Genomic DNA, 15,669 nt, shown 5'->3' with positions numbered 1-15,669 from the left:
AAGGACACGGGGGTAGTGAGACCAGGTCGCTTGCTGCCGTGTTTACCGTGTTTACCGGGGGCCCCGGGGGGGCGGGTGGGGAGTGCGGGGACCTGGGGAACCCCCTTCGGGCTGTTAATTTCCTTGACAATAAAATGGATGAAACCAATCAGCACGGGGGGAGTGATTTGGCCGCCGGCCACTCGGAGGGACGGTGTAGGGCCACTTAGTTGGGGAATAGAACTTTATAATTACCTTTTGGATACTGTGGTTCTATTTGATAATAATAGAGTAATTTTTAAAAGACGAGCGTTTCCTGTTTGCCGTTTTTGTTTGGTTTTGAAGGGGAGGGTTGAGAAGGTGGCCGAGGGGCGTGTGCCTAGCGTCAGTTGACAGGTTCTCTGGAGCCCCTCTTCTGTGCCCACTCCCTGTGTTGGGTGGTGGAGGGGGCGCGGAGCCCGCGGATTAGAACATGGAAAAGGAGGCGAGCTTGTAGTGAATCCCTGGATGGCAGGGCAGACGCTCCTGGCTGCGGACCCTGGCGCGCGCCGTGGTGTGGGGAGGACAGTGGGAGCCGAGGGAGCGGTAGGGCCCGGTTGACCAGAATGGTCAGGGAGGAGGATAACAGGTTTGGAATGGGCTGGAGAGACAGTTCTGCGGCAAAAGCTGGGCGCTTCCCTCGGGACCGGTCCAGATCTCCCGCCCAGCTTGAAATGCAGCTGGTGGGGGGTAGCGGGCCAGGGGTGCAGGGAGGGGGTAGGGAAGGGGTGCAGAGGCTCCTGGTGCCCCTGGTTGGAAGAACCACAAAAGGCTCCGGTCAGACCTTTTTTACGTGTATGTTGCGCCAAAGCTACTCTCTGGGTTTGTGAAATGCACGAACGCACCCTGGTTGTAGGTGTTGGTTCATCTCTGATGACCCCCCCAGTGAGGCGCCCAGAGAGAAACTGCAGGTGCATTACTTTGCCCACCGGAGCGGCTTATTCTCAACTGCTCCTGGGCTTGGCAGTGACCCAGAGAGAATTCGGACAATTTGAAGGGACAAATCATGGAGGCTAGCAGAGGGCCGAGCTCAGCCTGGTAAACCCGGGAGGCCAGGCTTCTGCTGAAAAATGGGGAGAACAGCCCGCGAGACAGGAAGTGCTCAGGGGAGGCAGGTTAAGCCGTGAGTCAGGGTAGAGAGGAGCGGATGGCGGACAAGAGGATCGGAAAAGGGAATCTGAGGGAGAAGGTGCCTTGTCATTGACTCTGCAGAGACCCAGAGGTCGTCAACTGCCTCCTTTATCAGGATGCATAAACTGAGGCACAGAGAGGGGAGGCGTTGCTCAAGGTCTCACATTTGAAAGGATCTGACTTTTCTGGAAAGTTTCTGCAAGGCTGGTAGGACGTTAGAACAAGCAGCTGGAGGCCGGGAGGAGGCCGGGGCTAGTGCGAGGGGCTTGCAAGGCCAGCCTTGGTCCTGGGCTGCAGAACCAGCTGAAGAGCAGTCAGATCCAGGAGCAGGCAGTGAGGCAGACCACAGGGGGAGGAGCCTGGAGGAGTCAGAAGAGCTTCTCCACGAGGGTGGTGACGGAGCCCATCCCGGGCTGCAGAGGATTCCACGGAGGAGAGAAATGGGCCAGGCCTTCTCGGCAGGGGGATCCTTAAAGGGGGAGGTATGGCAAATGAGCTCCAATGTTAAGAAGCAGTGACTGATGAAACCCACTGAGCTGGAGAAAGGGCTTGGGTAGGAAACCAAGGTCAAAAAGGTTGGCTTGAAGCAGATTCTGCGTGCAGAGGGGGTTTTGGACCTAAGACTTTGTGACGGTGGGGTTTGATTTGCTCTCGTGTGGGAAACCCTTGCCAAGCAGGACAGGCTTGATACGGACAGATAGCAGGAGACCGAAGCGGACCGGGAGGGAAACGTGCCGTGGTGAGACATCTGGGGGAAGCAGCCGTGTGCAGCAGACGGGCCACGGATGATGGGTCTGGTGGCTAGCGGCTGAAGGAATGCCGGAGGACCCGGTGCTCTGGAACACCAGGATATTTGAGGCCTGGAAGGGATGTTAGAGGCGTTGTGGAGATACTTGGTGGAGGGCCATTGGTGCCCAATTTACCGGTCCCGGAACTGGAGGACCAAGAGTGCCGGAGATGTTCAGACTTGAGAAGGAGACCACGGTGGTTTGGGGAGGCTCAGAGTGACTTCATTTGTTATACACAGTTACCAGGGCATCCTCGGGGCATTGGGGGCCACGTGGCGAGGGTGAGCCTTTCTTTTCCTAGGAAATCTGGCTATAACGGATTAAATATAGCCAGGGACCCGTACTTCTTGCGTGGGGCTCGGCTGGGCTTTCGGGGGTTCTCTGTGCCTCTACCTTCCCTTCCTTGGCTCTAACCCCCTCTCCAAGCGTCTTGGGGGGTGGCGGGGGGGAGGCTGTGCTCCACGGTATCTCTTCGCTCACACCATGGTGACTCTCACTTTCCATCCACCACGATCTCCATGGCGTCAGAGGCCAACAGCTCTCGAGGATGGTCACGGAAGTGCAGACAGACTCTGGAGTGGACCAGATGTGGCTTTAAACTTGACAGCGGTATGGCCTTGAACCAGCTAATTAGCAGAACATCAACTTCCTCGCCCGTTCAATGGGGATAAATAAGGCTCCACTGTTCGGAGGCTTAAATCACGTAAAGAATAAATAAGTAGCAAAGAGGCTGGCACATACTAAGGTCTCGGTAGAAGTTTGCTTTTTTCATTATTAGCTCATAATTAAAGACGGCTTAATTTACATAAAAACAGAAGTTCAGGTAGGTAGCCGGCTCGTGTTGTATTCTGAAAGAATGAATCTCCGAGAAGGAGATTTTCCCCCACAGGCAGAAGCAGAAAGTTATTTTGGTGTGAAGAAGTTCAAAAGCACACAAGCAACTCTTGGTCTCGATGTCCGAGTGGACAGGGATTGAAACACGCCTGTCTGCCGCAAGCCAGAATTTGCAGTGGGCTGTACCCCACCTTTCTGGGTATCTGGTCGTCATCCACAGTGCTCTCCCCGGGAGCCCTTAATTTAATTAGAAGGGCAGACTTGGAAACCAGTTGCCATGGGCCCCATGGAGTTCTGTACCAGGAAGAGCAATTGCCATTAATTGAATGCTAATTACTGTTGAAGACCTTAGTTATACTCTTTTTTATAGATGAAGAGGTTGAGGCTCAGAGGGGTTAACTAGGCCCAAAGTCACCCAGCAACCTAATGGTACAGTCAAAATTTGAACTCAAGTCTTTTTTTTTTTTAACATTTATTTATTTTTGAGAGAGAGAGAGAGACAGAGCATGAGCAGGGAAGGGGCAGAGAGAGAGGGAGACACAGAATCTGGAATCAGGCTCCAGGCTCCGAGCTGTTAGCACCGAGCCCGACACGGGGCTTGAACTCACGAATCGCGAGATCATGACCGAGTCGGACACTCAACCGACTGAGCCACCCAAGCGCGCCTGACCTCAAGCCTTTTTGACTCCCAAACCCATGTGCTTGACCACAGAGTCCTTTCCCTGGGATCTGAATGGTTGTTGGAAAAGGAAAGCCAGCCCCTCTTTCAAATTATTCCATTGTATCCTCAGATGTAAGACAAAATTTGAGGAAACAGAATATAGTAAGAACATGCCCTAAGCCATATGTTTGCCAAAATTATGAACGTCGTCAGAGAAGAGAAGACTGTTGCAGAGGCAAAAAAGGCCTCTGTGTGGACTCTATGCCATTGCAGCTGGAGAAATTAATGCAACTTCCTCAGGTTGGGGGTGGGGGGCAGCCAGCGGAGCAGGACCTGAGTCTGGTCCCTTGGGGACCGCCCCAGGTACTTATTAAGCACCACTCGTGTGCAAAGCGGTTGTGTTGGGCCCCATGGAGAAACACAGAAGGATGGGAAGCCATCTGCTTCCTCGACATGCCGGAGACTCAGAGGCCTAGTCCTCTAGACCAAGCCTTCGGGGGTCTGGAAAGCTGAGACCCTCACGGACACATTTAGACAGCTGTGTTCCAGGAAAGAGCCCCGCCTCCATCTCCTCTCGGTGCTTTAACCAGCCAGGTGTCGGGGGAGACCTTTCCCGAGGCACAGTGGTGGAGGCTCCTCAGATTAAGGGATCAGGGCCGGAGGCCTCCAGGCCCTCCTGTTGCCAGGGCAACGGTGAGTCAGGCCAAGGCCTCTCCTCCAGCTCTGGAAAGCTGTTTGGCTACTGAAGCCTCTCACGGCTTCCCAGGCATAGCGGGAACTTCTAGATTTAAATTAAAAAAAAAAAAAAAAAAAATCTTCATGGACCTCCTCTAGTTGGGTTCCTTAAAACGAGTATTTTTACTAAAATACAATAGAATCTAACCCTTTTATTTCTATTTTCTACAAGAGGTAACTCCAGGCTAACACCCTTTTTAAAAAAGAAAGAAAGGGAGAGAGAGGAAGAAAGGAGGGAAGGAAGAGGGAAGAAAGAACGAGAAAAGGAAAAATGAAATCGGGTACTGCGGACGCTGGCCTTACCGGAGGACTGACTTCCGGTCAGCGCTCAGCCCAGCCTTGAGTTTTAGGGACGGTAACAATCATCACCACGATTCAGCGGATCTTCCTATGTTCCAGGCACTGTGCTAACGAAATGCTTTCATTTCATTTTCTCTTGTGCCCACCTGTGAAATCGGTATTCGTCCCTGCCTTTTCCAGATAAAATCCAGAGAGGTCAAGCATTTAGTCCAAGGTCACGTGACCAGAATGGAACCTTAAGCGTGTGGGACCCAAAGCGTGTGCTGTTAACTGCTGTTCCATACTGCCTCCCAATTTCTTCAGCGTGGATCCTTAATAAAAAAGGCAAAGAGCACTATTTCTCTCTGATTCGCAGCCCTGACCGTCCTGTGGACACTGCACCTAAGCTCTGCATCTGGCTGAAAGCAGAGGGCTCACTGGCCCACCCCCTTAGCTCAGCCAGGCCTGGCCTGGCCTGCAACCCTGGGACCCGGCCCCCCTGGGACCCGGCCCCCCTGGGAGGCCCAGCTCACCTGCAGACGCCTCAGTGGCTGAACTGCCCAGCTAGGAATCCCTCCGCCCCCACCCGTTTAAAACTGAGTCTCTCTCTTGCTTAAGGCGTTTGGGAAGACAACTGTGTGTTAAGGCCAGGGGCTCCCCTTCTGTTTGTTGAAGTCAGGACCTAACAAGCCATTTGTTTAACAGAGGAGCTGGGCGAGGGAGATGACAAAGAAAATGCACCTGCTCCCTAATAAAATGCCACTCTCCTCTTCCAGGCGACACGGCCTGTGGTCGTCACTGTTCCTTCTCGCCATTCCTGCCAGCCGCATGAATGAAACTCACGGCTTCTCTTTGTAAATAATACCCCGGTTCCCAATTAACTCGAGTGTAAGATAGGAAGGAGCCAACTACTGTCTATCAACCAGAGAAAGGGAAAGTTGAATTTTAATGACGAAATATACCGGTGAAAACTTGTATCACTTAAATAATGAGTATCAGGATAACAAACTGTTTCCTTTTAGAATCAGAAGAGTCTATACCTTTTTAAGCAGGGTATTCCATCAGTTCTTGATCTACAGGATACAGAAACACTAAGGTGGTGCCCTCAAAGGATTGAGATTGATTGGATTTAACCTAAATTCAGCAGAAAGTTAAACAGGTTATGAAACCTGACTTTTGCCATTCTTCCACTGAGGGGATGATCCAAGAGCCACATGGCTCCATGATCGAATTTTCTGCAGGCAAATTATTGATGTAAATTCTAAAATGTAAGATAAAATGTTTATGTATGTATTGTCCTTTTTTAAGTGTTTTTTTAAATGTTAATTTATTTTTGAGAGAGAGAGGGCATGGGGGAAGGGCAGAGGGGGAGGGGGAGAGAGAGAATCCCAAGCAGGCTCCATGCTGTCAGCGCAGAGCCTGACCCGGGGCTCGAACTCACAAACCATGAGATCATGATCTGAGCTGAAACCAAGAGTCAGATGCTTAACCAACGGAGCCACCCAGTTTGTGTTGCCTACTTGGCAACTTAATCATCATCGTTGAAAGTCACATTAATTTTGTCCTAAAGTAAAAGTACTACATTGATTTTGCATAGTTACCCTCTGCACAATTTAATAACGTATCCAACTAAAATTACTATTATTCCCTTCCCACTTTAAGGCAGTGGTTTCCTTAGCTTATCTTGAATTAACTGATTTACCAAGTCAAAGGTTTGTAATACATTTTGAAATAAGTTTGAAAAAAAAAATTAAACCTCAAACATTTCAGAGCACTGCTTAAAAAAACAAGTCAATATCCAGACCAAATTACACCAGTCTCCAGTATATTTAATTCAAACAGTAGACATATTGAGAGGAAATAGACACATTTTTCTTGCCCGAATCTGTGCCAGCTTTTTAGAGTCTTGGAACGGGCATAAACTGCATACAAACATGCTTGGGTGTTCATTTTACCAAAAAGATGAACTCACATTAGTATGTAATCAGCACATAATAGGATTTTAGAATTTAATTTAAAACCCTTTTCCCCCCAACTGAAAATAGCATTGTTATTTTTCCTGTGAAAGGAATTTTTGAGTTCCAAACAATAAGTTTATCTCAAAATTGAATGAGCCCTTTATTTCTTCAGAAGAAGGCATCAAGTCTCCTCAGTAAATGTAACAGAAGAAATCATTTTATTTACCACCCAGTATGAGGACTTCTAACCACCTCCACACCTGTGAAATTAAGCGGATTACTTGGAAGAAACTGAATCGGCAGAAACTAAATCTATAATATTTTAGAATGTCTTTCAGACTAAGGACACAAAATCTTCATCAAGTATACAACGATCAGCCAAATGTTCTGGGCTTCATCTGTCAGTGTTTTCAGGCTTTTGTTTTTAGCCCAGGATCCTGTTTAAATAAAGCCATTTTCAGAAAGTAAACAAGTAAAATAACTGGCGGCAGGGTGCCAGGGAGGTACTAAGCCCACCTGATCAGCCCTCCCCTGGCCCTCGGGATGCCCTCCGGGTCTCTGATGACCCTTCTCACTTCACCTTTCCCAGTTCAATCCAAACTCTGTGTGTTTAATTTATCCAGAGACCCATTCCATGCTTACTTCATTCTCTGATAGGACACACGGTTTCTTATTTCTTCCTTTCGGGCTATAAAGATTTCCATTCTCTATAACCTCTACAATACTGGGCAGATGTTCTCATCAGACAGTGGCGAGTCCCAGTGAAATCTAGCAGAGGTGACACTCTCCAAGAATCCCTGGAAGGCAGGGGGAAATAGCAGCACAGATGTCCCAGAAAAGCCCCGTCAGAAGCTACAAGGATCCCCAAAGAAATTTTTACGGCAAATGCGTACACGGTGAAGGCAAGGGAAGATCCAGGTGCACGTTACGCCTGCAGGACACTGGGCCACACAACGCCGCTCCGGGCTTCCCTGGGTTCTGTGTGCAGGGCTGGCACTGAGGGCGCGGGGCGGGGGGGGGGGGGGGGGGGGGGGGGAGTTGTCCTCAGTCTTCCCAGGGGCGGGTTGTTTGCTCCCGCATCTGGCCCCCCGGGGCTGACCCACGCGAGGGGCGCGGTAAATGTGAAAATGATTGGGTGAGTGGGCCACAGGTGACCCTGTGCAGGAAGAGACACAGGTGACACCCCCAAATCTCTGCCCCGTTGGTGGGGCTGCCGACGATTTTCTCCAGTCAAGCTAATCCAAATTCTTTAAAAGATATCATTAAAAATCACATTTTATCTTTCCCTCCGATATTTCAGCCCCAATATTAGGTAGAGCCCCCTAGTCACTGCCAAATCCTCTTACCACGGTCACAGGGTGCCTACGGGCGACGGCAGGAATCCTCTGGGCTGCCCTGCCTTTGAAGGAGGGTCACCCAGCCGCCTCCTGAGTCCAAGGGTCCGCGGGCAGCAGAGCTGCACCGAGGGGAGATGGAGCCGTTGGGATTCCCCCGGCACCCGGGGGCCCCTCCCACCCTTCCCCCGCCGGCTGCGCGCTGTCACCGTCGTGCGTCTGTTTGCACAGGCCGGCGGCGACGCCGAGGCTCCCCGGCTTCCAGCGGCCCGGCTCCGCGTCCTCCTGCTCTCCGCTCCTCCTAGGACCCGGCGGCGGCGGCGGCGGCGGCCCCGGGACGCGTCCCCCACGCCGTGCAGCCCCGCCCCCGCCCCCGAGGACCGCCCCGCCGCGGCCCCCGCTCCCTCCCTTCCCGCCCGAGTCCTCCGCGACCCCGCGGCAGTCCGGGCCCCGGGCGCGCCCCTGGGAAACGGGGACAGGCGCTGAAAGCGGTGCGGCGGAGCTGATGGAGCCAGGGCCGGAGGGGAGCCACTCCGCAGCGTTTCCTTTCAAAACTTTACTTCTCTGGGCTTGTTTTAAATGAGTGCGCGTGCGTTTTGTCAATGTAATCCCTAATGACTTGAACCGAGCCGCCGCCCGCCCGGCCGCGGAAGGCGTCCGGCGCCCCCAGGCCGGCCGCGGCCCTCGGCCTCGCCGCCCGCTCCCCCGCCACGTGGGGCGGCCGCCGCCGTGCTGCCCCCTGCCGGCCGGAGCCCGGAGGCCGCCGCGCGCACCTGGCCGCCCGCGGCCGCTCTAGGAACGCCGGCCTCTCGGTGGTGGCGCGGGCGGCCGCCGCGCGCCTACCGGGGGGCCGTCCCCGGGGTCCCGGGGTGCGTAGGGGGGAGGGGGGGCTCTCCCTCCGAGGCCGCCCCGCCCGGGACCAGCCCTTCCCGGTGTTCTCGTTGCTTCGCGCGCCCCGCCTGCCCGGCCCCGTTCCCGAGCTTCGCGGGGCCCGTGCTTGGTGCAGATCCGGGTGCGAACACAAAGGGCAGGCCCCGGGTTCGCCGCGCGGTGGAGCGCGGGGACGGGCGCCACCCCGGAGGCCCGCCGCCGCCGCCGGGGAGAGCGGGGAGCGAATCCCGGGACCCCGGGAGCCGCGGGCCGCACCAGCCCTTTCGCGGGCAGCGTTGCCTTTTGGCCACTCGCCTCAAGCTCCAGTCGGTTAAGCTGGAGGCCGATGGATCTGCACCACGCGGAGGTGGACCTTGAGAAGCACCGGGACGAGCGGCTGGACTTTCTGTCTGTTCTTTACACATTTTCAAATATTTGGTTATTTCCAAGAGGTGGATTTGCCCTGTCAAAGGGTATGGACTTTTTTTTTTTTTTTTTTTTTTAAGGCTTTTGATGCATCTTGTCAAACCTTTTCCCAGAATGTCCACCTCGTTCGTTATCTGCAGGAAGTAGATAGGGTACCTGCGGGCCCGGCTCAGACGGGAAGGTCGGCTCTTGCCGGGGAGGGGAGGGAGGTTAACAATCACCTGGCATTTGAGGAACTACCAACGGTGTGTGGGTCCGTGTGACCAGGCAAGGCACTGGAGCCGGGACTGGGTCATATTGTGGGGCCCCACCCTCGATGGACTGAATGCTTTTGAGACATTGAGCCGCCAGAGGGATCCTCTGAAAATGCAGATTTGATCACTGCCTTCTTTTGTGGGTCACCGTAAGAGCAGCGGTTCCCCCATTGCTCTTAGGGTAAAAATCCAGAATCCCATCAGGGCCCACTAGGCTCCGCCCAGCTCTCCAGCCCGAACTGAGGCCACGTATCCGTTTGCTAGGGCTTCCACCGCAAAGTTCCACAAACCGGTGGCTTTGCCCAACAGAAACTGAGGGGGAAATCTGTTCCTCGCTTCTAGCTTCTGGCGGTTGCCAGAAATCCTTGGCATGCCTTGGCTTAGAAACACATCACTCCAATGTCTGCCTCTGTCATTACGTGGCATTTTCCGTGCATGTGTGTGTCTTCACATGGTGTTCTCCTCATGTGTCTCTCCTTTTATAAAGACAAGAGTCCTGGGGCACCTGGGTGGCTCAGTCCGTTACACGTCCGACTCTGGCTCGGGTCAAGATCTCACGGTTTGTGAGTTCGAGCCCAGCATCCAGCTCTCTACTGTTAACGCAGAGCCCGCTTGGGACCCTCTTTCTCTGTTCCCCCACTTTCTCTGCTCTTCCCCTGCTCATGCAGGCTCTCTCTCTCAAAAATAAACATAAACAAACAAACAAAAAAATACAGACAAGAGTCCAATTAAAGACCCACCCTAATCCGGTATGACCTCATCTTAGTTTAACTAATTAAATCTACAATGACCGTATTTCTTTTTTTTTTTTTTTTAATGTTTATTTATTTTTGAGACAGAGAGAGACAGAGCATGAACAGGGGAGGGGCAGAGAGAGAGGGAGACACAGAATCTGAAGCAGGCTCCAGGCTGTGAGTTGTCAGCACAGAGCCTGACGCGGGGCTCGAACTCACGGACCGCGAGATTGTGATCTGAGCCGAAGTCAGTCACTCAACCAACTGAGCCACCCAGGTGCCCCTGCAATGACCGTATTTCTGAATAATGCAACATGCTGAGGTTCCTGGACGAACATGAATTTGGGGGGACACTATTCAACCCACAAAAAGCTGTCTCAGGCACCCTGGCCTTCACTCACTCTTCTGGCCCAGGCCTCCAGCTGAACTGCACAGTCCTCCTGGACGGCTCATCTCCGCCTAACTTCCCTTTTTCCTGCAAGGTGTTACGGAAATGTCACTGCCTCAGAGAAACCTTCTGGAGTCCCACAGACTAGGGTCATCCCACTCCACATGGGTCCATGGCAGTCATCACGATTACCGCTGGAGACGTCCCTGATCACATGTGTGTGTCCTCCATTAGAAAGTTGTCTCCTGGGGCGCCTGGGTGGCTCAGTCAGTTGAGCGTCCAACTTCAGCTCAGGTCATGACCTCACGGCTCGTGGGTTCGAGCCCCGTATCGGGCTCTGTGTTGACAACTCAGAGCCTGGAGCCTGCTTCGGATTCTGTGTCTCCCTTTCTCTCTCTCTGCCCTCCCCCCGTTTGTGCTCTCTCTCAAAAATAAGCATTTTTTTAAAAATGTCTTTAAAAAAGAAAGTTGTCTCCATGAGGACAGGGACCAGGTGGACTGAATGAACAATAACAAACCTAAATTTGTAGCCAAAGGGACTGACAGATTGACACGGGAAGCCCGTTGCAATCGTGCCAGAGACGACAGGTCCCGTGTTGAGACCACCCGGGGGAGCCCTTTAGGAAGTTCTGAGTGGCCCCGTCCCCGGTCCCCGGGAGGAGACAATCTGTATTCAGTCCAGGCTCCACCCTTCCCTTGGTGGCACATGAAATAACGCCCACCATCTGACTCTCCCCCACCTCGCTGACCTCTACTTGAACCCCTGTCCTGCTCTGTCCCTTTGCCGCAGCCACACTGGCACTGTTCACACCCCTCCATCCTGCCAAGCTAGTTTCTGCCTTCACGCCTTGGCAGTCACCGTACCACAGCCTGGAATGCTCTGCATCCGCATTTTACCCGCTGGCTGATCATTCAGACTTCCACTCAAACGGTCACTTCCCTGACCCCTCCCTCCCACCCCCCATCATCTTCCATCACGTCACCCTGCTTTGTGTTCCTATTGTAATGTCAGTATCTGCAACAATCTGGTTCCTTTATTTGTTTTCTTGTCTGTTCCCCCGACACCTCTCGGAAATTACAGGGGCCCGGAGGGCAGAGACCTTGTTAGTTTACCTCGTTCACTGCTGAGCCCCCAGTGCTAGACTGGAACCTGGAACGGAGTGGATACTTACTAAGTATTCATTAAATGAATGAAAGTATCTAAGCCCTCTGGTTTCGTGTTTCTTCATCTGCAAAATGGGGGCAATCCTGGCTGCTTCACAGGAGATGGTAAGTGTACCTACCTCAAAGAGTCCTTGGGAGAACTAAATGAGTAGAGGTACGTGAGTGCCTCCAACGTAGCCAACACTCAACATATCGGCGCCATTGTTAGTATTTTGGATTGGCACACATCCTAACACGGATGGGGGCAAGACGGCAGATGAGGCGGTAACTCATTCCACCCTCCTGCGATTCCGCCTTCCTGTTCTTCTAGTTACCCACCGCTCCCCACAGAAGGACGGGAGAAGTGTGGTATGGTGGGAACAGCCATGGACTTGGACCAGAAGGTCTTGAAACTGAGTCTTTTGGCAACTTTCTGAGGCTGTGTCATCTTCAGGATGGAGATAACGATTCCTACGAAAGCTGAAATGAGCTATATGTGAACTGTAAGGCAGATTTCCCAAATTAGCATTCCACTGATGCTTTTCATCTTAAAGCAATTACTTATTAGTTATGGCAATCAGAGACGGTGTTGCTTACAGTTACTAGAAGGGAATAGTCTTAAGTTTGTAATGTTTCTTGGTTTTTCTGATTTTGAAAGCAACACATTTTATTGCAGAAAAATATTTTTCTAATTTGATGGATGAAAAATATTATCATGCTGTTTTAATTTGCATTTCTTTGCTTTTACTAAGATGTATTCTGATTTACTGAGATTGAACACATCCTTGATGGCCTTTTCATTATATGTGGGCTCTTTACATGTGAAGGATATTAATTTGTAATATTTTGCCTATCGTAAATGATGAGAATATTTTCCCAACTTGCTATTAACCTTTTGATTTTGTTCATATACCTAAACTTTTAATGCTTACATCGCCAAGTCTATCGGCATTTTCTGTTGGGACTTACCCAGTGAAATGCTTTCCTTGCTGTTCAGAAATCAGTTTCATATTCTTAGTATAAATATCCATTTATACCCTTGTCCTTTCATTTATTTATACATAATGCTTAATCCACTTGGACTTTATTTTGTTATACAAAGAGAAGTTTAGTTGCTACTTTAATTATTTTTCCCAAATGGCCAACTGAATTCTCCTAGTATAATTTACACAAATGACCTTTCCTTTCCCCTATGCGTTTATGACTGCCATAGCTATCACGCAAGTAAAACACTGTGGCGAAGCGTGTGGGCAAGCCAGACCGCTTAAGTTTGCAGCCCTACTTACTAGTCATTTCACGTTGGGCTATTTATGTAACATCTGGGTGCCTGGTTTCCTCATCTGTAAAATGGGGATAAGAATCATAGGCCCTAACCTTACGGGGCTGTCGTGAACATAATGGCTGCTCGGTAAACATCTGCGGTTATTTTGTGACATTTGTGTCTATACCATGTGGATTCCCAGGTCCGGGTTTCAGGTGTTTCTGTCCTTAGGCTGTTTTCAGTGGTGTGTTTCAGTAGATGTTCTAGTATTTACCAGGACAAGTCCTCCCGTGGTGCATCTGTTACTTTCACAGTTCTCGTAGCTTCCAACCTGTTCCCGTTGTATTCACTGGGCCTGGTCTGCCATTTACATACAGCCCAGGTAAGGCGTTAGTTTGGGGAAGGCAATACCTGATTTGGTAAGGGGCTCACGAGGTCTCGGTGACTAGGAGAGGAGAGTGGTGCGCAGGGCCGTGGGTGACATCAGAGAGCAGTGGGAAGAGGAGGGACAGGCGGCGAAGAGGAGAGAAGCAGGGCAAAGGGGAGAAAGGGCGGAAAGGGGCAGACGAGAGAAGCTGCTAGGCGAAAACCCAGGTGACCCGCGCTCTCAGACCCGGCGCTGGGCGTGGCGAGGGGCTCCAGGAGGCCTGGGTTTCGGGGTCTAGGTAAGGAGAGGGTCCCGAACCTCTGCTGCCTCCGGCTGTGGCGCAAGATCAGGGGAGCCACCTAACTCGGGCAAGAGAGCGAGCGGGGGTTCGGGGAAGAAAGGCCAGTTGGGCGCGAAGCGGGAGGCGCGGAGGGCGCCGAGGCCGGCGGGGCCGGGTGTGGCTGCGTGCGCAGAAGAGCGTGCGTGAGACGCAGCACGCAGGCCCGGGGGTATAGCTCAGGGGTAGAGCATTTGACTGCAGATCAAGAGGTCCCCGGTTCAAATCCGGGTGCCCCCTGTGTGTGCCGTGTGTTTTATCCCGCGTCCTGGCTGCAACGTGGAGCTGAAAGCAACCACCGGCGTCCTTTCTTGCCCAGCTCCCAGAGCTCCGGACCAGAGAGAAACACGGAGCCGATCCTTTGGGGGAGGGGGCCGGGCTCTGGGGTCACAGGCAACGCCCACCAGCGAGGTCGGCCTTGCGGAGGCCAAGGTCTACCCCAGCCCGGAAGTAGAACACAAACTATGTTTCTAAGTTTATGTTTTCTAGTAGGCACTTTAAATAAAGCAAAAAAGGGCCCGATGGGGGGAAGGGGGTCACAAGGAAGTCCCGGGGTCGCCAGGTGGTTGTAGATAACTGTACTGTGTTGTATATTTGGGAGTTGCTAAGAGAGTAGATCTTAAAAGTTGCCATCACAAGGAAAAATATATATAACTGATGGATGTGAACTAGACTTACGAGGGTGGTCATTTCTCAATTCCAACATATAATGTGGTGTGTCAATTATATCTCAACAAAAGTGAGAACTTTTTAAAAATATAAAGTGAAAATCAGCGACACTAAGTGCCATATGTTTAATGCAATATATCCAAAACGTTATCATTTCAACATGTAATCAATGTATAGGGGTGCCTGGGTGGCTCAGGCAGTGGAGCGTGGGACTTCAGGTCATGATCTCTCAGCCCATGAGTTCGAGCCCCGCGTCGGACTCTGTGCTGACGGCTCAGAGCCTGGAGCCTACTTCCGATTCTGTCTCTCTCTTTCTCTCTCTCTCTGCCTCTCCCCCTCTCATGCTCTGTTCTCTCAAAAATGAATAAACGTTAAAAAAATTTTTTTTAAATTATAAATGAGATACTTCATGTTTTGTGGGATTTGGGGACTCTTTGAAATCTGGTGTGCAGTTTCCTCCAAGGCACCCTTTGATCAGAACCAGCCACCTGTATGTAGATGGTGGGCAGCTCCTGAGCAGGGGAAGCCTCCAGCTGCTTCTAGCAGTTTGGAGGGGATAGGTGGGTGTGCTGGTCAGGGTACAGAGAGGCTCCTCTGCTTCCCACAGTGCGGTGGGCTGCTCCCCCAATTACAGAGAAGAGACCCCGGTAGTAGGCAGGCGGCTCTGGGAAGGTGGAGGAAACCCACAGATTTCCAGGTCCCTGGACAGCCACCTTCAATTTTCTCTGCAGACCCTTGTACATTTAATGAAAATGCTTTAATAAGGGTGCTAAGGCAACTGGGAAGCTCGGGGCAAAATACGCTAATTAGAGTATTCTTGGTGCTAATTTCTTTGTGTGTGTGTGTATGTGTGTGTGTGTGTGTGTGTGTGTGTGTATTGCCATATGTAAATATTTTAGTCACAAAATTTTCATAGTGCCTGTCTTTTTGCATCCATTCAAGGTACATTTCTTCCACACAGCATTTAGAAGACAGATATTGCCACAAAAATATTTAGAAGACAAAGCTCTTCAGATGAGTGTGAGGTAGGGGTCTGAGTAAAGTGGGGGTTAACTCTCGTTGTGTCATTTACTCTGTCAGGTGGGGCAAGTTGCTTTGATCTCCTGTGTCATCGTCATCCGCGACGAGGATGCTGATGGGGGGGGGGGGGCGACAGCACGGGCACAAACGGTTTTTAAATGGTATAGACCTATCTAGATCCCTATCTACCTCTGTGTATATAAAGCTCTTAGAATAGTCTATCTGGCACACTAGAAGTGTTCAGTAAACATTAGGTCCGGTTCCACAGGGGTCTTGGGTGTGGTACCCAAGTGAAAAGTCCTGAGCAAGGTAGCTTATTCTAGCAGGGAGTATAGCTCAGGGGCAAGTTGCCTGACTGCACATTGTAAGGTCCCTGGTTCAAGTCCAGGTGTCCCTGGTCCCTTACAATTATCCCAAAGATTCCTTCTACTCACTGCTGTCACACCATGACATTCCTGAGAG

The 15,669-nt window shown here is 51.6% G+C and overlaps 1 long non-coding RNA gene and 1 other non-coding gene across 2 annotated transcripts; one reads left to right on the top strand and one right to left on the bottom strand.

The window, feature by feature from the left end:
* Window positions 1-6,254: 6,254 nt before the first annotated feature.
* LOC122235421 lies at window positions 6,255-7,915 on the bottom strand. The gene is made up of 3 exons (XR_006213493.1): window positions 7,751-7,915; window positions 7,047-7,201; window positions 6,255-6,841 (listed from the first exon to the last, which is right to left on the bottom strand). It is a non-coding gene; the product is annotated as an uncharacterized LOC122235421 (long non-coding RNA).
* Window positions 7,916-13,686: 5,771 nt separating this feature from the next.
* Window positions 13,687-13,758, top strand: TRNAC-GCA. The gene has a single exon. It is a non-coding gene; the product is annotated as a tRNA-Cys (tRNA).
* The last annotated feature ends 1,911 nt before the right edge of the window (window positions 13,759-15,669 follow it).

The sequence above is a fragment of the Panthera tigris genome, chromosome A2 (assembly GCF_018350195.1).
Source record: "Panthera tigris isolate Pti1 chromosome A2, P.tigris_Pti1_mat1.1, whole genome shotgun sequence".
In the NCBI taxonomy this organism is placed as follows: Eukaryota; Metazoa; Chordata; class Mammalia; order Carnivora; family Felidae; genus Panthera; species Panthera tigris.
This window is presented reverse-complemented; position numbering and strand designations above follow the sequence as displayed.